This window comes from Oryctolagus cuniculus, chromosome 12 (genome assembly GCF_051225735.1).
Source record: "Oryctolagus cuniculus isolate XC-2025 breed Fujian yellow rabbit chromosome 12, ASM5122573v1, whole genome shotgun sequence".
NCBI lineage: Eukaryota > Metazoa > Chordata > Mammalia > Lagomorpha > Leporidae > Oryctolagus > Oryctolagus cuniculus.
Genome location: NC_142878.1, coordinates 78,769,458 through 78,784,564, shown reverse-complemented (window position 1 = coordinate 78,784,564; position 15,107 = coordinate 78,769,458). Strand labels below are relative to the sequence as shown.

General features: G+C 43.8%; 1 protein-coding gene across 2 annotated transcripts in view; it reads left to right on the top strand.

Moving 5' to 3' along the window:
* NEDD4 (NEDD4 E3 ubiquitin protein ligase) overlaps positions 1-15,107 on the top strand; it is a 146,975-nt gene that overhangs the window by 23,951 nt on the left and 107,917 nt on the right. The window lies entirely within an intron of this gene.

Below are 15,107 nucleotides of genomic sequence, written 5' to 3'. Positions count from 1 at the left end.
CTGGAATTATTTAATTCTAACAAGGAGAACTGATTCAGACTATAAAATAGTCTTACTCCAATTTAGCAGATTTTGTTGTTTTCCTTTAAAAATTTAATACTGTGCCTTCCCAACTGTAATAGACTGACCAGGCAAGAGCTGATGAAGCCCTAGCAAGAAATCTGTTTCTTCTTACACTTCCTTCATTCACATTGCTTCCCTGAAGCCCACCTCGCTATACCATAAGAATAAACTGTACTCAGCATTACTCCAGGATTCCTGAGGGCTTGCACACTGACAGGGTCTCATTGTACCTGTTTATCATCATTCTCACTGTTGTCACCATCAGCACCCTACTGGCACTGGTAGAGAGACAGAGAGAGAGCGCTTCCATCTGCTGGTTTACTTCCCACATGGCCACAATGGCCAGGGCTGGTCCAAGGTAAAGCCAGGAGCCAGCAACTTCATTCAGATCTCCCATGTGGGTGGCCGGCCAATCACCTGGGCCGGGTTCTGCCTTCCCAGGCACATTAGCTGGGAGCTAGATCAGAAGAAGAGCAGCTAGGGACTCAAGCCAGCGCTCTGAAATGGGATGCTTGCTTCCCTGGCAATGGTGTAACCCACTGCCCCACAACACTGGCCCCTAAGAGATTTTTTTTTGTTTGCTAAAAAAAACATTGAAAGCCATACTTAGTTGTAATATACATTTTCTATGAACCTTTTGAGAATTTCTCTGTGCATGGATTTCAAAACTTTTTTTGCTTATCTTTTAATTCATTTTCCCATGAATATTTTTAAAAATTTTAACTGATGCATAAAATTGTACACATTGGGACCAGCATTTGTACTAATGGTCACAATGCCAGTTAAGATGCCGGCATCCCATATCTGAGTGCGTGGGGTTCAGTCCTAGCTCCCATTGATAATGGAACCCTGGGAAGCAGAAGGTGATGGGAGAAGTGGTTGAATCCCTGCCGCCCACTTGGAGGACCTGGATTGAATTCTTAGCTCCTGGCCCAGCCTCAGTGAACCAGCAGATGGCAGCTCTCGTGAGTGTGCGCTCTCTCGCGTGTTCTCTCTCTCTCTCTCTCTTACTCTCACTTTCACTCTCAAACAAAAAACTTGTACATAGTTCTGGCATCATACTAGATGATGTTTTTCGAGGAACTTTTTTTTATGATTTATTTATTTATTTGAAAGGCAGAGTTAGAGAGGCCTTCCATTGACTGGTTCTCTCCCCAGATGGCTGCAACAGCTGGAGCTGGGCTGATCCAAAGTCAGGAGCCAGGAGCTTCTGCTGGGTCTCCCACGTGCGTGCAGGAGCCCAAGCACTTGGCCCATCTTCTACTGCTTTCCCAGGCCAGAGCAGGGAGCTAGATGGGACCTGGAGCAGCTGAGCCTCGAACCAGTGTCCATATAGTATGCTGGCACTGTAGGCAGTGGCTTTACCCTCTATGCCACAGTGCGGGCCCCTCCATTAACTTTTTGAAATACCTTTGTGTATATCAGTGATCTCCCCTTCTCCATCGGAGTAATCCCACTTGTATCCTCCGTAAAACGTGCTTGGCCTTATATTCCCTTTTAGCTGTGGACTCATTTCTCTGTTCATCCGAATAACCAACATTCTTGGGAGAGTTGTCTGCCCTTGTCATGTCTGCTTCTTCAGTATGCTCATTAACCCACAGTAATCTGACTCACACCCCTGTCACTCCAGTGGAACTACACTTATTGAGGGCACCACCAAGTTCCGTGTCCCCAGGTTCATCTAATCTCATTTCACTCATGTTCTTAGCAGCTGTTGACATGGCTGACCGTTCCTGTCACACCCGCCCCTCTGCAGGCTTCTATGGTGCCACACTTGATTTCAGTCAGAAAAACAGAAGCCACTCGTGTGTAGTCTACACTGGAGGGCTGTTATTTTTTTTTTTTCACTTGTAATAAAGTAAATGAGAAGGGAAGGACTTTCTGAAGCAAAGGTCAGAGAAACTGTTGCTAAAGATCCAAACCCCACTGGGTTTCCTATTTTGTTGTTCAGAGACATTTTCCCCCCACTCTGTTCAGGAGGACATAAAAAGAACATAAATCAGTTTGGAAATTTTGGATTCTTGAAGAAATAGTATTGAGTCAGTTGAATAGTCATATGGAGAAAAATGAATTTTCACTCTTTCAACAGAATAAATTCCAGATTTGATAATGTCTGGTTTTGATTGCTTCTTTGGCACAGTATTGCTTAGGAGACAGTTTTTAAAAGTCCCAAGTGGTGAAGTTTTCATTTATTTACAATTTTATTTTACCTATTTTATTGTATTTTCTCCAAAATAGTGTTTTCAATGTACTGCAGTTTTCTGTGTCCCTCTGACTTTTTTCTTTTCTCATGTCATTGGCCTGTTCACATCAGGACGTGTTTAGTCATAAAAACGGTGGCTGTGTGATTTTCTCATTCTCAGTTTTAATGGGGATGCATGCTGCATGTCTCCATCAAACATGGACAGCCTTTCTTTGACCATTTTAAAGAGGTGAACGGCTATTGCTTTTTTATTTCAAGAATTTATGAAAAAAGATCAAGATATTGACAAGTCCAGTTTTAGCCATAATACAATTAATAGGGTGTTAAGCTTAACCTTGTATACTGGATTATTGTAAACAGGTATACTGCTGGGTTGATGGAGTACTGGGGAGATGTTGGTCCAAGGGTACAAATCTTCAGTTGCAAGAAAAGTAGATTCTCCTGAGTCTAATGCACAGCATAGCGGCTCTAATACTCTAGTTCTCAAAGTTAGTAGTACTGTTCTGCTTTCTTGAGACTTACTAAGAGTAAATTTTAAGTTTCTTTATATGCACATACAAGTGTCCTCACACAAAATGGGAACTACAAGTGGTGATAGATGTGTTATTTGATTGTCATAGTCATTTCACAAAATATATGCATATCAAATCATCACATTATGCCTTGAATATGTATAAATTTTATTTGCAAGCTATGCTTCAAAAAATCTGGAAAAAAGAAGAAACATATAATAAAATAGGTTAAAGCTAAAAAGAAGCTAAAAACCATATCATGCAAAAAGTAATCAAAGCTGAAGTGGTTGTATTAATGTCAGACAAAATAGACAAGAACAGGGAAAATCACCATGGATAAAGGGGGACATAACAGTGATAAAAGGGTCAGTTTATGAAAAATCCAAAGCAGTGCTTTTTTTTAAATTCATGTTCCATTTTCTTTTTTATTATTATTGTTGTTGCTTTTATTATAATTGTTTATTTGAAAGTCAGAGTTACACGGAGAGAAAAGGAGAGGCAGAGAGAGAGAGAAAGAGAGGTCATCTATTCGCTGGTTCTCTCCCCAATTGGCTACAATGGCCGAAGCTGCGCCAATCCGAAGCCAGGAGCCAGGAGCTTCTTCCAGGTCTCCCACAAGTGTGCAGGGGCCCAAGAACTTGGGCCAACTTCTACTGTTGTCTCAGGCCATAGCAGAGAGCTGGACTGAAATGGAGCAGCCAGGACATGAACCAGCGCCCATATGGTATGCTGACACTGCAGGCGGTGGCTTTACCCGCTACACCACACAGCACCAGCCCCAAATCACTTTTTCTTTTTAAGATTTTTAAAAAAATATTTAGTTATTTATTTGAAAGAGTTACACAGAGAGAGGACAGACAGAGACAGAGAGAGAGAGAGAAGTCTTCCATCTGATGGTTCACTCCCCAATTGGCCTTAACGGTCGGAGCCGTGCCGATCCAAAGCCAGGAGCCAGGAGCTTCCTCCAGGTCTCCCACATGGGTGCAGGGGCCCAAGGACTTCGGCCATTTTCCACTGCTTTCCCAGGCCATAGCAGAGAGCTGGACCGGACGTGTAGCAGCCAGGTCTCAAACCAGCGCCCATATGGGATGCCAGCACTGTAGGCCATGGCGTTAACCTGCTGTGCCACAGTGCTGGCCCCTCTTTTTAAGATTTATTTATGTATTTGAAAGGCAGAGTTACAGAGAGGTAGACATACACACACACACACACACACACACACACAGAGGTGTCTTCCATTCACTGGTTCACTCCCCAAATGGCCACAACGGCCAGAGCTGTGCCAGTCCTATACCAGGAGCTTCTTCTGGGTCTCTCATGTGGGTGCAGAGGCCCAAGGACTTGGGCTATCTTCTACTGCTTTCTCAGGCACATTGGCAGGGATCTGGGTCAGAAGTGGCGCAGCCAGACTCAAACCAGCACCCATATGGGATGCTGGCACTGCAAGTGTGGCTTTACCTGCTACACCACAGTGCCAGCCCCTGTCAAATCACTTTTACCTAATTGATATCTGTGGGCTTTCTGTGTTACAACAGCAGAATACTGTTTTTGAATGCACATGGGATATTTACTGAGTAATCTGGGCCAAAAGTCAAACCTTGATGATTTTGAAAGAGCAGAAATCATACAAGTTATGATCTGACTGTAGTGGAATTAAAATAGGAATCAAAAGGCCGGCGCCACGGCTCATTAGGCTAATCCTCTACCTGCGGCGCCGGCACACCAGGTTCTAGTCCTGGTTGGGGCACCAGATTCTGTCCTGGTTGCTCCTTTTCCAGTCCAGCTATCTGCTGTGGCCCGGGAGTGCAGTGGAGGATGGCCCAAGTGCTTGGGCCCTGCTCCCGCGTAGGAGACCAGGAGGAAGCACCTGGCTCCTGGCTTCAAATCGGCACAGCGTGCCAGCCGTAACGGCCATTTGGGGGGTGAACCAATGGAAGGAAGACCTTTCTCTCTGTCTTTCTCACTGTCTAACTCTGCCTGTGAAAAAATAAAAAAAATAAAAAATAGGAATCAATAACAAAAGCTGCCTGGAATATCCCCCAAATATTTAAAGTTAAACAGCACTTGCAAATAACCCATGGATCAAATAAGAATTCTCGAGGAAAATTTTAAATGTTTGAACAGAATAAAAATAAAGATACAACACCAAAATGTTTAGATTGCGGCTAACACAGTTCTTAGAGGGAAGTACAGCATTAAATGCTTACACTAGTAAAGAAAAAAAGGTCTGGAATTGTTGAGCTTCTACCTTAGGAAACTAGAAAGTAGCATTATTGGAAAACCTACAGACATTAAATGGGTAATTAGGGATACTTTGAAAAACTCTGTGCCTGTGAATTCAATAATTTAGATGAAATGGACCAATTCCTTTAATATCCATATGAAGGATCTTCAAAAAGGTCAAAGAAAATGCATATGATGAAAAAAACCATGCATGAATTTCAAATATTTTTGTACCAAAAAAAGTCCTTATATTTTCATTCCATTTTTCTATGAACGTGTAAAATATCCTTGAACCACCAAATCACACTTAGGAAAAACTAGATTACCTAACATGGCCCTATATCTTTTTTTAAAAAGATTGAATTTGATATTCCACTGTCGAATTTATCACAGTTTAAGAATTAAATAAGGTCCAGTTCTACACAGTGAATTCTCATAATGTCCATTCCGAAAGGGCCAGTAATTTGGCTTAACATGGATGGATGCGTCTTGCCTTTCTTGTCCATGAAGTCTCAACCAGCACAATTACTGGGGGCTTCGAGGACGCATGACCCATGCAGATGGCAATGACCAATTTGTCCTCCCAGGGGACCCAGTTCATAGAGAGAGGGTGCATGAGTGAGCCTTGGGAGCCTGGGTCAGTGAGAGCCATCCATCACGTCACTCACCACACCATCCAGAAGCAAGCGGCCTCGTAGAGCCCTGGAATGACTACCGAAAGCACCCGAGAAGTCCCCAGTTGGAAGTGGCATTCCTGAAGGATGGGTGCCATTGTTTGGAATAAAGTTTATTCATTAGATCAGAGCCAGGGTATGTGTCTGTCTTCCCAACAGGAAGTGCCCATGCATCCTGGAGCAAAGCAGTAGAACTCGGAGTGGCCACTTAACCTTTGCCTGTGATGCCCTGGAGGACTTTGTGCTTCTAAGCTCACACCCCTGGGCTCTGAGGATTAGAGGTTCACATTCTCAAATGGAACACGCTTGTTCCAGCAGACACAGGAAGGGTCCCAGCTGTTTCCGGACACCTTGTATCCAGGAACCAGCAAAAAATTGTGACTGTTACTTAGTTGTGATTGTTTGTGTAGCTTTTCTTCAGGATCTATTGGGTTTCTACAGGGACTGGAACCCACGTTATAGGAACCACTTTATATCTTTTGTGTCTGCAGGGGTGACCCTGACCTCTGACGTTCCCACTGGGTTGCAATATTTTCCTTGGTTTTTTTTAAAGATTTATTTATTTATTTGAGAGGAAGAGTTACAGAGAGAGGAAGTCTTCATTCCGCTGGTTCACTGCCAAAATGGCCACAACGGCCAGAGCTAAGCCAATCCAAAACTAGGAGAAAGGAGCGTCTGCAGAGTTTCCCATGTGGGTGTAGGGGCCCAAGCACTTGGGCCATCTTCCACTGCTTTCCCAGGACACAGCAGAGAGCTGGATCGGAAGAGGAGCAGCCGGCACACGAACTGGCACCCATATGGAATGCTGGTGCTGCAAGCCGAGGCTTTGCTTATTACGCCACAACGCCCTTCCCTTTATATTTTTAAACAACCTTGCTGAAATATAATTTGTGTGACATTTAATACATTCATTTAAAGATTATAACTCAGGTGGTTTTTAATATCTTCACAGAGTTGTACATCAATTTTAGAACATTTTCATCACTCCATAAAGAAACTCCATACCCACTAGCTGTAAGTCTCCAGTTTCCCCAGATGCCTGTACCCCTCCCCAAGCAACTGAAATTCTACCCTCTGTCATACTGTATGTGGTCTTTGTGCAGAAGGCTTCTTTCATTTGGCATATTTTTTTTTAAGATTTATTTATTTATTTATTTGAAAGTCAGAGTTACACAGAGAGAGGAGAGGCAGAGAAAGAGGTCTCCATCTACTGATTTACTCCCCAATTGGCTGCAATAGCCAGAGCTGCGCCAATCCAAAGCCAGGAGCCTGGAGCTTCTTCTAGGTCTCCCACACAGGTGCAGGGACCCAAGGACTTGTGCCATCTTCTACTGCTTTCCCAGGCCATAGCAGAGAGCTGGACCAGAAGTGGAGCAGCAGGATCTTGAACCAGCACTCATTTGAGATGCTGGCACTTCAGGCAGCGGCTTTACCCGCGATGCCACAGTGCCGGCTCCAGTATAATGTGTTGTAGTATGTATTAATATTCATTTTTTTTAAAGATTTCTTTACTTTGAAAGAGTTGGAGAGAGAGCGTGCGTACTTCCATCTTCTGGTTCACTCCCTGGATGGCTGCAGTCACCAGGGCTGGCCCAGGCCAAAGCCAGGAGCCACGAGCTCCATCTGGGTCTCCCACGTGGATGGCATGGGCCCAAACAGCTGGACTGTCTTTCTCTGCTTTTCCCAGGCCATTAGCAAGGAACTTGATTGGAAGTGGATCAGCTGGGAGAGCAACTGGCACCCACATGGGAAGTCAACATCACAGGTGATAGTGTGACTGCTTCACTGTAACACCAGCCCCAGGACTTCATTTTTAAAATTGCAAAATACTATCCTACACATTTTATTTATCAGTGCTTCAGTTGATGGACATCTGAGTCTTTAACATTATTTGGCTATTATGAATAATGGTGCTATGAACATTTGTGAACAAGTGTTCATGTGGGATATATATTTTCACTTTCTTGGGTTTATACATTGTAGTAGAATTGCTTGGTCATATGAAATCCAGTGGTGCTGTGCATTCCCACCAGCAGGGCCTGAGACCTGTGATTTCTCCACATTTTCTGCAGCACCTGGTATTATCTGTTTTATTATAACTTTTCTGATGGGTATGAAGTGGTGTCTCACAGGGGCTGTGATTTGCATTTCTCTAAAGGCTAATGATTTTGAGCATCTTTTTGTGTGCTTATTGGGCATTTGTGCATCTTCTTTGGAAAAATGCGTACTCACATCTTTTGCCCATTTTGGAATCAGGTTGTCATTTTATTACTAAGTTGGCATAGTTTAAATGTCCTATATACCAGTCCTGTATCAATTATATAATTTACAGAATTTTTCTCCCATTCTCTGCATTGTCTTTTTACTTTATTGGTAATGTTCTTTGAAACAGAAGTTTCTCATTCTGATGATAGTAAATCAAAAACAATATTGATTAGATATGATCTGTTTTCCTTTTGTTGCTACTGCTTTTGGTATCGTATCTAATCAATACTGGTTTTGATTTACTGTCTTGACCAGGGGCTCTCTGTTAGCCTTTTCATTATACTCTTCTTCCATGGGCTATAGATCCCATGGTAAGAATTGGAGGAGATGTCACTACTGGACATGTCAGTTCCAGTTTTACACCTGAGAATCAGGGAAATGACCACTGGGTGGATCCACACAGCCAATGCACTCACTGTCACCTGGAATTTAGCCAGTCCGTTTATTATCTGGACCCTGTATATCCTTGCTATCCTAGCAGGGCCATGATGATGCCTTGGGTCTCCAGGCATGGACACAGATCTTGTTTCCAACATTGCTAAATAAGTCTGAGCATCATTTTCCCCTAACACATAGTCACCCAAGTGCCATAGGTTCATTTGGAGAAGGAAAGGAAGGCCCTTGCAATATACTCTTCTTGCTGTCACTTAGAGTCCTTCTTCAGCCAATGGGATCTGGATCTCAGAACCTTAAAAGGTTGGGGAATGGAAGAAGCAATCATGATTTTTTTTTTTTTTATAATTAGTGCAACCATCCTTAGCCTCCTATCTTTCCATTCTTGCCTCATGATTGTAGGTGTTAGGCAGCGCTTGCGTTGGCCACCTGCCTGTTTTGGCCCTGGAGGTGCCATGCTCTGTTTTCTGTGGGTCAAGTCTACTTCACTGCCCTTCCAGCCTGGCTGATCATTACCGTAAATGTTGCCCCCCTTGCTCCTGGCAGTTAAATGCCATCTCATAACTCTTGTTATTGGCGAGTGTGGGGGAAGGTCTTCAGTTCTTTGACCACCACTCCTACCGTCAGTCCTGGGTTGCAAGAGGGAGGCAGTATTGAACTTGGTGATGTCACTGACTCTGAGCAGCAAGCTGCTGATGACTCCAGTTAATGGTGTGTCCCCTGGGCCCTTCCATGGAATACGAGTATCTGGTAGGTCTTTTGGCCTCTCGTAATTGGTTCCAGCATTCCTGCTTTCCTCTGCTATGTTGTTCCTTACTCTACCATCTTCCAGGGCAGCTCAGGAATTCACTTGGTTGGACTATGATTCTTTTTTTTTTTTCAGCTTTCTAGGCGCCACCCTAACAGCAAGTTTGCCTCATTTCACACAGTCCTTGATGGAGTGTTAAATCCCTTGTCCTGAAAAAATGTGCCTCCAAATCAATGAATTCTTGGTCATATCAGTTTACATTTCTGCCCCTTTCATCAAGCATCCTAGTCCCAGGGGGTTCCTCTGGCACCTGCTGGTACAAGCTGGCTAATTCTTGAAGCTTCTTTGAGATGCAGTTGCTTTCATCCTTTACCGGGCTCTGCTCAGTTATGCTAGAATTTGACACTGATCCTTACTTTGCAGCCAGGAAAGAAGTTGGGGGCAAATCCTGAGGGATGAGGCCTTTTCTTTGAGGTGAGAAGTCTCAGACTTCACCTGCTGCCTGAGGGAGTCGTTCATTGCACTCTCATTACAGAGGGGTGGGTGGCTCCATGGGCTCAGAGGATCTGGGGACCTGCAGAGCTAAAATCGTCAGGAGCGTCCGCCCAGATCCTCCTGTCCCACGTGTCAGAGTCCCAGGTTTTCCCAGCAGGGCTTGGCTGCCTTAAAACACCTGCTGTGGCAGAGCATTTAAATGTTGCTGGAGCTCTGCGCCTCTGCCATCTGCTCTGTCGGAGTCTGGTCCTCAGTTTGTCCTCTTCTCCACTCCAGGGGATACAGCCCTCTTTACTGACCACCAAAGGGGCATTCTGTCCTCATATTTAACCTCTAGCTGTTTATTAATTTCCCCTCTTCTCCCATTATCTACCTGGAAGACATAGATAAATACAGTAATAACTAGCCTGCTCCACTATCTTTGTTGGCATTATTCTGTTCATAGATTTTAAGTGCCTTAGATGTCATCCAGCCAAGGGTGTTTCCCTTCATTGGTAAATTTCTGCAGGACACCACTAAAGAAATGGGGATTGGGGCTGGCGCCACGGCTCACTAGGCTAATCCTCCACCTGTGGCGCCGGCACCCTGGGTTCTAGTTCCGGTTGGGGCACCAGGTACTAGTCCTGGTTGCTGCTCTTCTAGTCCAGCTCTCTGCTGTGGCCCAGGAGGGCAGTGGAAGATGGTCCAAGTGCTTGGGTCCCTGTACCCGCATGGGAGACTGGGAGGAAGCACCCGGCTCCTGGCTTTGAATCGGTGCAGCGCCAGCCGTGGCGGCCATTAGGGGAGTGAACCAATGGAAGGAAGACCTTTCTCTCTGTCTCTCTCTCACTGTCTATAACTCTCTCTGTCTCTCTCTCTCTCTCTCACTGTCTACCTCTGCCTGTCAAAAAATTAAAAAAAAAAAAAAAAAGAAATGGGGATTGGGCCACCAGCTTGTGCCAGGGACTTTATGTGTCCCACTTTCAACCCAGGAAGGATGCTTTTTACTGGCTAGAATGTTGTGGTCTGGTCCCCAAGGCACCTACCCATCCCGACTGTGTTGATCTGGGCCCACTGAGACAGCAAGTTGTGATGAGACATGCAAGAGATCTGCTAGGAAAGCACCTGTGAAGGTTGACGAGGAGGAGGCCAGGGAGGCCTGATCCAGCTCTCTGCTAATACACCCGGGAAAGCACCATAAAATGGCCCAACTACTTGGGCCCCTGCCCCCACTTGGGAGACCTGGATAAAGCTCCTGGCTCCTGGCTTCAGCCTGGCCCAGGCCTGGCTATTGTGGCCATTTAAGGAGTGAACCAGCAGGTGGAAGATACCTCTGTCTCTCTCTCTCTCTCTCACTCTCTCTCTTTCTGTCTTTGTCTCTCCATCTCTGTAACTTTGCCTTTCAAATAAATGAAATAAATAAAATAAATCTTTAAATAATAATAATAGCTATCCTAGTGAGTAGTTATTATTACTAAGTTATATATTATATATACTTATTAGCTATCTCATGGTTTTGGTTTATATTTTCTTGATGATTATAGTGATTTTTTTAAAAAAAAATTCATTTTATTCATTTGAAAGAGCCACAGAGAGAGAGAGAGACAAAGAGAGAAATTGTTCATCTGCTGGTTCATTCCCCAAATGGCTGCAATAGCCAGGGCTGGGCCAGACCAAAGCCAGGAGCCAGGAGCATTCTTCAGGTCTCTCACGTGGGTACAGGGGCCCAAGTACCTGAGCCATCTTCTGCTGCTTTCCCAGGCACGTCAGTAAGGAGCTGGATCAGAAGTGGAGCAGCCAGGACTCGAACCAGCCCAAAAGGGATGCCATCATTGCAGTCGGTGGCTTAACTTAACCACTACACCATAACATTGGCTGTGATTACAGTGATTTTAAGCTTTTTCATGTATCTGTGGCCTTTTCATTTTCTTTGGAGAAATAGCTAGTCAAGTTCTGGATCCCTTTTGTAAACTGGGCTTTTTTTTTTTTTTTTTTTTTTGACAGGCAGAGTTAGTGAGACAGAGAGACACAGAGAGAAAGGTCTTCCTTTTTTGTTGGTTCACCCCCCTAGTGGCTGCTACAGCCGGCACACTGCGCCAATCGGAAGCCAGGAGCCAGGAGCTTCTTCCGGGTCTCCCACACAGGTGCAGGGGTCCAAGGATTTGGACCATCTTCTACTGCTTTCCCAGGCCATAGCAGGGAGCTGGATTGGAAGTGGAGCAGCTGGGACTCAAACCAGCACCCATATGGGATGCCGGCACTGCCTGGTACCTTTGTTGAAGACCAGTTCACTGTAGATTGTGGGTTTATTGCTGGGCTATTTCTTCTGATCCCTTGGTCTCTGTCTTTATGCCTAAAGCATACTGTTTTTAATTATTTTAGCTTTTGAAATCGGGAAGTATAAAGCTCCCACTGTGTTCTTTCTCAAGGGTCTTAGGTAGTTTAGTTCAGGATCATTTATAGTTCCATATGAATTTTAGCATTGTTTTTTCTATTTCTGTAAAAAAAAAAAAAAAAAGCCATTGGGAGTTTGACAGGGATAAGCCTTGAATCTGCAGATTGCTTTAGGCAGAATGGACATTTTAGTGATATTAAGTCCTTCCAATCCATGAACACAGGATGTCTGCCCATTTATTTGTGCCTTGAAAAAAGGCCATTTATGTTTGATGAATAAGGCTTGGGACTCTACTCTCTCTTAGTCTTTTATTTTACTATCATTCCAGTATTACCAAGTGTTCTAGCTAGAATTACTTTATTCTGGGATTATAGGCTACATGCGTGTTTCAGTCAAAAATTTTGTAAATTTATTATGAAGATAACTAGATAAATTTGTGTGGGTCAGTGCTAGTTCATCACAGTTAGAAGAAGAGCTGAAATACATGATAATGTAATGCTTTCTTACAGAGACATTATTATGTGTGTTCCTTTATTTTCCTTTTTGTCATGTATATCATGATTTACACATAGCCCATAAAATTTACAACTGAATGTGTCCAAAATATCTGTTGGGATACTATATTATAGTAAAAACTTGGTTGATGGGCATTCAGCCAATGGAAATTGTGGTCAGAAGTTGAAGGGACCTTTTATATCTTTGAGAAAACAGGCAGTTCAGAGAAAGTTTTCATGGAGAACTGTTATTGGTACGTTAAAAGCGGGAAACTTCACATTGAAGTCAGTGTTCAGTAGCAAATCACAATAAAACCTTCAATTACAGCTGCTCGGATGAGACCAGGCAGGCAAGTTTACAAGAGGGAAAAATGTCCAACACATCAGGTGCAGTGTAGGTATTCTGTATTCTGTTCATAAACATTGTATATGCACATCTCAAAGAGAGCTCGACACCAGTTCCTGTATTCCCATGGTGCTCTGTTTATGTCTTCTGCATGCATACTCATTAGATTTCCATAATGTATACAACTACATGTGTAGTTTTCTAGTACATTATAGAGGTAACTTGTTTATAATATCTGTTATAAAAAATGAAAAGCAGCCATAATTTCATCTCCATAAAACCACAGCTGTTTGGTGTCATCTTCTAGGATGTTTTCCTATATATTTTTATTCCTGTGTTTGTGCTCAAGTAAATCCACACGCAGATTGTGCTGTGATGTTTTCCCTTACCTGTTTCTGCAGCACCTTGCTAATGCTTATTGAGATGGCCACAGTCCCTGCTTTCAATGACACTTACTATCTGGTGTAGACACTTTGAACAACTGACTTAAAATAATCCCCAGTGTACTCAGTGGTATGAAAAGGGAAGCAGAGTATTGAGGAGTCAGTATGAGGGGCTCACTTAGCCTCGGGGACGTGGGGAGAGCCCATGCAAGGAAGGTTATCGTCCAGGACGTTTGCAGGTTCAGATCCTGAATGCAGTAGCAGCTCAGACTGGCACACACAACAGCCACCTTTATTATTGCCAAGGACAGGAAGCCTGGAGTAAGGTGGGTGCCTATGTTAGCTGAAGGAAATCATGCCTGACCCAGCTGCTCCGGGGGTCTCTTGGTGCTCTCTACCTGGTCACAGGATGTTGACAGCAGTTCCAAATGCCATACCCTCACATGATGATGTCCAGGGGCAGAATTGGGAGAGTTCTGTCCCCCTCCCCATGTCTCTTTCCAAAAGAAGAACCTTTTCATGAAAGGCCCCCAGGAGACTATGTCTCTTCCCTCTTGGCCCGGACTTGTGTCATGTGCCTATTTCTAATCCGCTTGTTGCTCAGGAGAATGGAATTGCTGCCCGTGAGACAGGGGGAGCAAGAGTCAGCTCTTGTGGGTGAATGGCCTTCTGTCCCCTATGCAAGGTGTCTTCCTATATTTGAATAAAATCAGAATTCAGTCAGCTAGGGAGAAGGGGGAAGCACTCCATCAAACAGAGCACTAAGTGAATTATGGTACAGCTTTGTTTGGGATTTTGAAATTGTTTGGATTTTGGAATATTTGCATATACATAATGAGATATCCTGGGGATGGGACCCAAGTCTAAACACGACATCCATTTATAATTCATATAGACCTTACTACATATACCCTGAAGGTAAGTTGATACAATATTTCTATTGGACCTGCATTATGACTACAACGTGTCACATGATGCCAGGTATGGGATCTTCCAGTTGTAACATCATCTCAGCACTCAAAGTTTCAGATGTTGGAACATATCAGATTTCACTTTTTGGATTAGCAATGCTCAACCTATACATCCACATAATGAAATCCTAATCAATTGTTTAAAAAAAGATTTATATGCATTGATAGAACATTAGTTTGAGAATATGTTAAATGAAGGAACAAAGGACATGGTATGTAGAATGCCTCTATGTGAAAACAAAACCTCAAAAACTGCTCACTTTTATATACTGGTATTTATAGAATATACTTTAAGAAGAACCTAAGAAACTGCTTACCACAGAGTTTTTGATCTGGAGGTGGACAAGAATAAAAGGGAGATTTATAATTCACCGTACATCCTTTTCTACTATATGGGTTTTCCCCCCATGGCCTTGTATCTATAATTTTTAAAATATTTGTTAATAGAAATAACTGAGCGCTGGCACTTTGGTGCTGCCTGCAGTGCCGGGATCCCACATGAGCGCCCGTTTGAGCCCTGGCTGTTCCACTTCTGATCCAGCTCCTTGCTAATGCACCTGGGAAGGCAGCAGAGGATGATTCAAGTGCTTGCACTCTGTGCCCACGTTGGAGACTGGGATGAAGGTCGTGGCTCCTGGCTCCTAGCTTTGGCCTGGCCCAGACCTGGCTATTGTAGCCATTTGGGGAATGAACCATCAGATGGGAGACCTCTCTCACTCTCTCTTTCTGTCTCTCTCTCTCTTTCTCTCTTTGTTTCTCTCAGCCTCTCCCTCCCTCTCTAACTCTGCCTTTCAAATAAATACTCTTAAAAAAAAAAAAAAAAAAAAAGAGGGGCTGGCGCTATAGCATAGTAGGTAAAGTCACTGCCTACATTGCCTACATTCCATATGGATGCCAGTTCGAGTCCCGGCTGCTCCCCTTCTGATCCAGCTCCCTGCTAATGTGCCTGAGAAAGCAGTGGAA